At 32.3% G+C, this 10,377-nt stretch overlaps 1 long non-coding RNA gene across 1 annotated transcript in view; it reads right to left on the bottom strand.

Annotated features, from left to right (window-relative positions):
• Positions 1–7,481: 7,481 nt before the first annotated feature.
• Positions 7,482–10,377, bottom strand: part of LOC108376122 (uncharacterized) — a 10,720-nt gene continuing 7,824 nt past the window's right edge. The window contains exon 3 of the long non-coding RNA XR_001849236.1: positions 7,482–7,682. This is a non-coding gene — a long non-coding RNA (uncharacterized LOC108376122). The remainder of the gene's footprint in view (positions 7,683–10,377) is intronic.

Raw genomic sequence — 10,377 nt, 5'->3', positions numbered from 1 at the left:
ATCAGTAGATAGTGAGGCGAAAAATTGCCAAATTGAGCAAAATGGATCACAAAAGAAGGAAAAAGCAAATTTGATCAAAATACATGTGCGAGTGTGGCAGCGTTTTGCTGCATCGCACGAAAACCGGACCGTTGCCTATTGGGATATGTTAGGCCTTACAGAATGCAATAAAAAACACATTTTGAAAAGACTAAATTAATCGCTTTCAATCAGATGGCCGGGCATGGTATTGGATCAAAGGCCCAAATTAAGCCTAGGCGCATCATGTAAGGCAAACTGTGAATCACGGTGGTCGGTCAATATTAGTTTGGGGTTGTATTTCAAAAATGTTGTTGATCCGTAGATGTAGTCGAAAAAATTTGAGTTTCTGCTGAAAAAGCAACCAAAACACAATGCACATGTTCGCAAAGACTGGAGCAAAAGCATTTGAAATGACCTCCACAATCCGAGGACATGCATCTCATCGAGAAATTGCGAAATCAACTAAAAGCGCATCTTACTAAGTATCCAAGTCCGTCCAATGGAGTACATGAGCTGTGAAAGCACACCAAGGATATATGGGAGGCTATACCTCCAGAATTTTTACAGACATACACATTAGGTATGCCAAATTGCAACCAGGAACTAAATAAAGCAAAAGCATACTGAACATTGTGTTAATAATTCTTTTTTTTTGTGAAAATTGTCAAAAAGTTATTAAAAATATATGAGTGCAAAACTGTAACATTTGCCTTAATTTACATTTTTGTCTGCTGGTTTTGTTAATGTTGTTGAATTGACCTCAAATCGTTATGACAGAGGAAGCAAAGATGTATCAATAAAAATATACAACAACAGTATGAATATAGTTAGAACTTGGAAAGATAGCGACAGCTGAAATAAAAAGTGTTACTCCATGTTACAGTTTTGGTCGTCACTGTATATTAATAAAAATGTTGCGTTCGTATGTCACGGTCGTCAAAACTCGAGAACGGTTAAAAAAAAAAGTTTCCAAACTGAAATTAAAAACTGAATTATTCCCATAAATATCGAAAAAATGGAAAAAATTCATAGAGACTTTCGACATAGTTTTGTGAGATCTCTACCAAAAAAAAAATAATTCTTTTCAGTTTTTTGTTTTTTTTTTTTCGAAATAATTCCAAGTGGAAAAGATTTAAAAACTTAGTTATTTCCATAAATATCAAAAATTTGAAAAAATGCTTAAATAGTTTCACATTTTTTTATTTATTTTTTTTATTCCAATACCAATACATTTTTTTACATGAAAATATCACAAAGATTGGATAATGTGATATAATATTTTCGATTTATTTTAACGTTGTGTGTACAAATCAGCGAGAAGAAACTATTTTGTCCCCTAAAAACTTTATTTACAAAAAAAATCAATACTAATAAAGTTTTATAATTGAAAATCTAACAAAATATTACAAAACTCGAAAAATGTTATATAACATTATCGATTTATTTTCACGGTATTTGTAGAAATCACCGGGAAAAAGGATTTTTTTATCAAAAAATATTTTCACAAAAAACACACATGGGACTTTTCTATTTGCAATTATTAATAAAATATCACAAAAATCGGAAAATGTTATGAACTATTTTCGACTTAATTTCATGTTAATTGTACAAATCATTGAAAAAAAAATTTTTTTTTGTTTTTTTTTTAATAATTTTATTGAGCTTTGTACCACGATTGTTTATTAGGAAAAATTGAAAAAGCAACAAAGTCCTAATAAACAATCGTGGTACAAAGCTCAATAAAATGATTAAAAATAAAATGTTAAGAAGCCACAATAACATTGACAAAAATTATTTTTTTTTACTTGGGTTTTCTATTTGAAAATTTTCCCAAAATATCACAAAAATCATCAATATTCATATTTAATTAACATTCCAACGCTCTCTGAGATTTAGCTCTGTTAATATTCTTCTTTTTTGCTTTGTATTTTGCTTTCGCTGTTAAGTATTCCAAATATCTGTCGCTCTTAAAATGCGCTTCGCCAGTTTTGTTGGCTCGAAAAATGTGGCATTCACAGTTTTCGGTCCTCTATACTTTACGTTCTCTGTATATACTGATACGGCAGAATTAGGAGGGATGTAGCAAAGAGCTAAATAAATATAAGTCTTTCCAGCCTGTACACGTATACATATAAATTCGGTATATTCAATGACAGGAAGACTAACTTCCTCGGATGGTATCGATGAATGCACCGCAAAAAGAACACCACAGTCGATTCTGCCCACGCGGTCACTCCTGTATATTTGGTATTAATTTGGAAGAATTTCGTAATTAAAAATATGAGGTTTGAGCCATGTTTCGGTCAAGGAAATAATATTATAATTGCAGTCAAAACCTTTTAAATATAAGTCAGTTAATTTGGTATTCAAACCTCTAATGTTTTGATAGTAAATACTTAAATTAGACTTGCGAGTTAGTTTTTTGAATCCGAATTAAGATTAGAAATTTTAGCTACGTTGTTATTACTTTTATTAGGTTTATACTCCAACTCGCGAACAAACGCCCGGTCGGCCAAAATGAACTNATTAGGTTTATACTCAAACTCGTGAACAAACGCCTCGGTCGGCCAAAATGACCTATTTAGTAGTGAATCAAAATCTTCGGAAGCTACATCAATTTTAAAACATGAAATATCGCGATCGTATTTAAGATTAAATTTACGAATAAATACATCATTAGTTCTAATTTTAGTGGATATGTATGACTTTATACCATCCGAAGAAGTATCTTTAGCAAATCTAGAGACAAAGATCGACCTTTTCAGAGGAATTAGAACCAACTTTTTGGTAATGATGGCTGATGTGCGGGCTCCGAATTATTCGGAGGATCAAAGTTAGACAGTGCAGCTTGAGATGTTGGTGGCAACACAGTTAAATAAACGGTTTGACTATTTTTAGAAGTAGACCTAGTGGATATGGCTTTAGATACCGCTGGCTCCAATGCCTGAGGGCATGGAGAAGATAGACTAATAAGTTCCAAGGACTGGGATATATGCAGGTGTCCATCAAGGCAGTGTTCTAGGACCCATATTGTACGTAATATACACTCGTGATTTGCCAATTGATGATATTCTAACCTAAAAAAATCTAAAAAGTTAGAGCTATGCCTAAGTTCTTGGAGGATAAAGATTAAGGAAAGCAATCGTGTTCAGACAACATTTACTTTGAAGAAAGAAACTTGCCCACCACTAAAAATAAACAGCAAGGCTATACCACAAAAAGATAATGTAAAATACCTTGGGATGACACTAGATAGAAGACTTACCTGCAAAAAGCTAATAGAAACCAAAATTTCTCAAGCGAAACTAACACAAGCAAGCCTTCAAAGGGTTATAGGACACAAATCTAAATTAGATAACAAGATGTTGCTTTTTAATATGATGATTAAACCATGTTGGGCATATGGAATCGGGCTTTGGGGCACAGCGTGCAATTCCATTTTGAATAGACTTCAAAGACTTCAGTCAAAAATTTTACGCGCCATATGCGGAGCACCCTGGTACATAAAAAATACGAATATCCACAAAGATTTAATGTAAATACGGTGCATGAGGACATCAGAGGGCTAAGCACCAGTTACTCAGCACAGTTAATGAACCATCCAAATCGACTACTGAGAGATCTTGTTAGCCGAAGTTTTAAATTTAATAGTAGTTTTTAAGATTTGCAAACTGATTGTTAGTTTCGAAAGAAATATTCAATAAATAAAAACAAAAAAAAAAAACAAAAAAAAAACAAAAAAAAATACCACATCTCGCTGCTTTTGAACTTGTTAGTATCGGGCTGGTTCGTTTCTGGCGATAAAGATCTAGTACGGAACTATAAATTTGGTACACCAGTTAGGGGTTTCCTACAGGGTTCGACATCGCTGTTGGTGGCATGAGCTTGCTGCTGTGTATACATGTGTGTGTACAAATTTCAAAATAATTGGGAAGAATCTCCACATACACAGCAATCATACAACCTAATGTATACTAGGCACTTAGCTTTAAATTTTAATATTTTCACAGGTCCCAGGGTTTATCTTCATCTAAAGCAGGGATCACAAGATTTGTTCATTTTAACAGTTACAGAGTGTGCATGATAGATTCTATTGTGAATACCTTGGTAAGATAAAATACCGGAAATTATTTTGAATAAATCAGCTGTTAACCTTGGGATATTTCTATACGAATTTCTGTAGAGCACCTACCTGGCGTGTGGTTTGTACTTGAACTGAATGCTTAAATTAAATAAGACACCGATTTATTTCTGATAATGACCCTAATTCGTGACACTTTGGGCGCGTTCATAAGACTAAGATTGTCTAACCGTTTACTGTTTGTCCTCGAAATGCAAAGTTGCGTAGTTCCGCTCAGTTCAACAGTTGCCAACTTTCCGCCATTTTTTCCATCGTACAATTTTTTCGCTACCTGGACTCAACGTGTTTTGCTCAGCCTAAACAGATGATCGAAAGGATTTACGCCGCTTATATTAAATGTACTACGCTCATAAATGGAGAGTCAGCCCTTAATAAAAATATTATGTCCTGGTTATATAAAACAAAACTAAAAAGTTCAAAATAAAATAATGTTAAAAAAATATTTTTTAAAAACAAGCTTTTAATTAACATGTACAATTAAAGGAATAAAATAAAGTAGTGTAACAAAAGATTTTCTAGCAAGAAAATTTTTTTAAAACTGCACTAAAATGAATAAAATAACATAAGTTAAGGTCTCGTTAAAGTTACTTAAAGCCACTTAGTAAAAGGAGTTCCTCAAACTCTAATGAAAATTACATACAATTTATACTAATTTACTTCGTTTTTAAAAAAGCTTTTAAAGTTTACGACAAACAACTATATGACACTTACGACACCGTTGTGAATACCTCAATTGATTTAAAGATTCGTTAAAGATGGATATGAAGTTCCTTAACTTGATGTTATTTAACCTTTTAAACTAGCTTAATATAGGATTAAAGTAATTTGCACGTAGTCATAGTCGAAATAAAGTCACCGTAAAGTTGGTTGCAGTTATTTCTTACAGACATCCTATTGGAAACATACAGCACCTTCTTTTTTTCTAAATTATTCTACCCCATTAGTAGAAGGCATTGGGTGTACGAATTTGTTCTAACGTCAGGAGTTGAAGACTTGCTCTAGCTTCCTTGAAGGGATTTCAGACCGTAAAGTTTATATAATTTATTCATATTGTGTTTGTTTTTTACACACCTTTNTAGTCTCTTAAAACTTCCACCAATGCCATCGCAAGCAGATTTCCCATGTGAACTTGCTAAAAAGTTCAATTCTGCCATTTCCTTGAAGGGATTTCAGACCTATAGTAAAGTTTATATAATTTATTCATATTGTGTTTGTTTTTTACACACCTTTCCTCTTTCAAAAATATACAATTTCATAAAATTTCAATGTCTATTTATCATATTGCTCGAGCGTTAGACGATCTAGAGTCTACACGCCTAAGTAGCCCATTACGCTGGCATTGTAGAGAATGTTTTTTGTAAAAAAAAAACAAATTTTTAAATGCTATAATCACAAAAAATCAAAACGAAAAATGTTTACTTATTTTTTTTTTGTTTTTTTATACGTTGCACATTAATGTACAAAATGTATAATTTAAGCCCATAATAAGACGGAAGAAATACATTTTCACTAAGTTTCGTTAAAAGATTTCCAAGATACAGCACTTTAAAGAAAGGTATCTATGACGTTTTCTTGAAATTTAAGTTCCGTGTAAATAGGCAACCCTATGTCATATCGGCAAAATATGCTGGACGTATATTCCCTAGACCTTTCCAACTACTTTAACTTTCATCCAAATGCTTAGAGGTGGCCGCGGTGAAATGCCTCAAAATGTATCAAAAAAGGACAATNCACGCCTAAGTAGCCCATTACGCTGGGATTGTAGAGAATGTTTTTTGAAAAAAAAAACAAATTTTTAAATGCTATAATCACAAAAAATCAAAACGAAAAATGTTTACTTATTTTTTTTTTTTTTTTTTTTACGTTGCACATTAATGTACAAAATGTATAATTTAAGCCCATAATAAGACGGAAGAAATACATTTTTTTCACTAAGTTTCGTTAAAAGATTTCCAAGATACAGCACTTTAAAGAAAGGTATCTATGACGTTTTCTTGAAATTTAAGTTCCGTGTAAATAGGCAACCCTATGTCATATCGGCAAAATATGCTGGACGTATATTCCCTAGACCTTAAATCTCTTCAACTTTCATCCAAATGCTTAGAGGTGGCCGCGGTGAAATGCCTCAAAATGTATCAAAAAAGGACAATTATACCAACAATTTCATCATTGTCTTATATACAGTGAAACCCCCTTAAGTACCCCCCCCCACCCCCCGCCGCTTAAGTACCTAACCCGCTTAAGCTCCCAACATTTTTGGACACCATGAATTTTTTAATGTATTCTGAAAAAAATTCCTCTTTTAAGTACCTCCGCACTTATGTACCCAGCCCGCCTAAGTACCTACATTTTTCGTACTACATTTACCATTTTACTTATAATTTTCCCCCTTTAAGTGCTTTTTTGAAATTTCTTTAAACATTTACATATTTTTAGCCACTTGAAACCTGCGCATTATTACTCTAAAATTGAATGGGCTATAAAACTGCATACTCATAAAAAATTTTAACACTTCTGAAAAACAAGTNGAAATTCAGTGGCAGCGCTAGACACTTTTGGCAAAAGGAATTCTAAAATATCAATGGTAATTTTTAGCCACTTGAAACCTGCGCATTATTACACTAAAATTGAATGGGCCATAAAACTGCATACTCATAAAAAATTTTAACACTTCTGAAAAACAAGTTTGAAATTTTGATGACCTTTGTTCAGTGTTCTGCAAAATTGTATGCTTATATGTTAAGTTTCTATAAAATTTGTTAGGGAATGAATTTTTTTTAATTGAAACATTTTAAAAATTAATAAAGTAACATAAAAGGCAAACAATATCATTTTAATGTTGTTCCAAAATGATATACCCTGTTTTTGGGTATGTATAAATATATGTAATCAATGACTTTTAAATCAAATTCTTGTGAAATTGACATAACAATGTTTTAACTGTTTTTTTTTTAAACAAAGTTTTCCTTTATATGTTTACTTCTTTAAATAATGCTACAATCTTGGTTTTAAATTACGTATACTTTAATAAATGTTCATGTTTTACTCAATTTTATTTACATCATGTTCGCTTAAGTACCCGAATCGAGGTACTTAAGCGGGTTCTTTTAAGTACCCAACCCGCCTAAGTACCTCAAAAAGCTGACATTTTTCGTGAGGTACTTAAGCGGGTTTACTGTATAAACCTTGCTTTTCAATAACTTTTTGGTAGCGTTTTGGAAAGGTACACATTTGACATTATGGAAGTCAGTTAACATTTGAGGTTACAAACGGCACTAAATGCCTTTTGAATCCAATATAAGTTTAGAACTCTTACCTGTATCTTCTTTTAATGCATTGTCTATCGTAAGCTCGGTGTTTTCATTGTCTAATGTTACACGGCCATCTTGTTTTAATGGATATCCATTGAACAACCATAAAATATTGGGTGTAGGGTCTCCGTCTGCATCACATTCTAAGGTAAAGGATTTTCCAGAATTTATTACTTGACTCTCAGGTGCCAATATGATTTCAGGAAGCTCTGTAATTAGAAGGAGGATATCAAATTAAGATATGTTTTGAAAAGTTCTTTTTAAATAGCAAAAAACTCTATTTGTTTGAGTATTCAAAAATATGCATTTAGAAAGAAAGTTATTGAACAAAACCTTCAGTTCATTTATCGTTCCGACATATTAGCGTCGTGCACATTTATAAGTTGTTCTTTTTCTTGGTAGTTAAAATATATGTATAATCAGTTGTTGACAGTGTGTCTTTGAAATGATGACATACAGAAAATCTACGAAAGCAGAAGGACGAACGAAAAGAGAAATGGAAAGGCATTTCCAGTATAAACTATTTTTTGGAAACTATCTGTTTCATTATGCACACGTAAATCTATTACTGTATACATATATCGTAGGCTCCAGTTTCGTAAATTTATGAAAATTATATCGCTGAATCCGATTAGCTAAGGACGTTAGTTCAAAAATCAACGGGTTAGTTTTAATCTTATCTTACTAATATTATAAATGTGAAAGTTTGTATTTTTGGATGTTTGGGAAATCACCACGCGGAAAGGGCTGAACGGATTTGCATGCAATTTTGTACGCAGATAGCTTATGGGCCAGATTGGTTAATAGGTATTTTTTTTAAGAGTTTCCACCTGTTAAAATAGTTTAGTTTATTTAATATGCGGGAACGACTGAACAGATTTGCATGAAAATTTGCACACAGATAGCTTATGACCTAGATTGGAAAGTAAGCTACTTTTTTTAAAGAGTTGGCAGCTGTTAAAAAAGTTTAATTCAATTAATACGCGGAAACGAGTGAACGGTTTTGCATGAAATTTTGCACACAGATAGCTAATTATCTAGGTTGGAAAGTAAGCTACTTTTTTAAGAGGTCCACCTGTTAGAAATGTTTAATTTAACTAATACGTGGAAATGATTTGCATGGAGGTTTTCACACAAATAGCTTACAAGCTAGGTTGGAAAATAGGCTACTTTTTCTAAGAGTTGCCACCTGCTAAAAAATTTAATTAAACTAATACGCGGAAAAGTCTGAACGGATTTGCATAAAATTTTGCAAGCAGATAGCTTATGACCTACAGTGGAAAATAGGCTAATTTTTTGGAAGAGTTGCCACCTGTTAAAAAAGTTTAATTAAATTAATACGCGAAAATGACTCAACAGATTTGCATGAAAGTTTGCACATAGATAGCATATGACCTAGATTGGAAAATAGGCTACTATTTTAAAAGTTGCCACCTATTAGGAATGTTTAATTAAATTAATACGCGAAAATGACTCAACAGATTTGCATGAAAGTTTGCACATAGATAGCATATGACCTAGATTGGAAAATAGGCTACTTTTTTAAGGATTTGCCACCTGTTTAAGAATTAAGTTTTGCTCACAGATGGTTTATGACCTGGATTGAAAATTAGGCTACTTCATTAACCGGTTTCCCGATTAGAACGAAATTTGCTACACTTACTACGGATTTCGCAAGGATGGTCTTAGACTGAAAGTAAGTTCGATAATTCAAGGCCCCTCCCATACAAATTGGAATTTCCTTATTACATATGTATTTCTGGAAGTATTAGTGGGAGAGAACTGGAACTTGGTATAGAGATACGTATGTGAAATCAATGTTGACATTAATCGATTGATTTTTTAATCAATCAGTTAATTCGATTAAAATCAATCCGATTACAGTTAATCATGATTTATTTTAATCTGACTAAACAGTTAATCGTAACCGCGATTAAAAAAAATTAACTCAATAACTCTTAATTTGATCAAGTAGGTTAGGTGATTAATTAATTTATGCTTGAATTTTCCTGTGCACACAAAGCAAGTTAATCCGGTATGGCTAAGTCGGATTTCCTCATCAATCTGAGCAATTTGGTGTGCATTTTCAGATCTGTACCAACAAACGTTTTACAAACTAGGTTTATAAAAGTTCCCAGTTAATCTATTACTATTAACAATAATTATAATTTTTTTTACATGCTTTTTATTATTATGTGCTTTTTATAAGCGTAAAACGCAAAATAATTACTATAACTGGTATTTGGTTTCAAATTCGGACAAACTAGACAACTTAATCAGATTTTATTTTTAATTGGATTAACGATTGATGATTAAAGTTAATTAATAGTAATCGCAGCCAGCGATTAAGGATTAAAAAAATTTAGTCATTAATCGTACAGTTGATTACAACTAATTAATTTTAACCGTCAAAAGCGATTAACATATTAATCATTAATTTTTAATCGTTAATCAGATTACCGTTTTGCCAACACTGTGTGAAATCATATTCATATTCACGGAGAAAAATGGACGTTTTTGAAAAATGGGCGTAGCACCTCCCATACTGACTAAAAGTTTCATATTGCATATCACTTCAAATGTTTGGGTTAAAGTACTCAAGCTTGGTATGGAAATACATATGTATGTATGTATGTGAAACTAATACCATACTCATGGAGAAAAATTAAAGTTATTGGAAAAGGTGGCGTGGCAACTCCCATGCAAATTCATTTTTCTGTGCTACATATCTCTGGAGGAGTTTATTGCCGAGGACTGGAACTTAGCACCGATATGTGTATACAAAATTAATTCCATACTTATGGAGAAAAATTTGCTTTATTCGAAAAGGGGACATGGTTCCTCCCGTACAAATTTACTGTTTTATACTGCATATCTCTAGAGGTGTTCATGGTAGAGTACTGG

This window comes from Rhagoletis zephyria, unplaced genomic scaffold (assembly GCF_001687245.7).
Source record: "Rhagoletis zephyria isolate East Lansing unplaced genomic scaffold, Rhagoletis_zephyria_1.1 Rzeph_scaffold_09917, whole genome shotgun sequence".
NCBI classification, from domain to species: domain Eukaryota; kingdom Metazoa; phylum Arthropoda; class Insecta; order Diptera; family Tephritidae; genus Rhagoletis; species Rhagoletis zephyria.
Note: the sequence above shows the minus strand (reverse complement) of the source record. Positions and strands in the feature narration are given on the sequence as shown.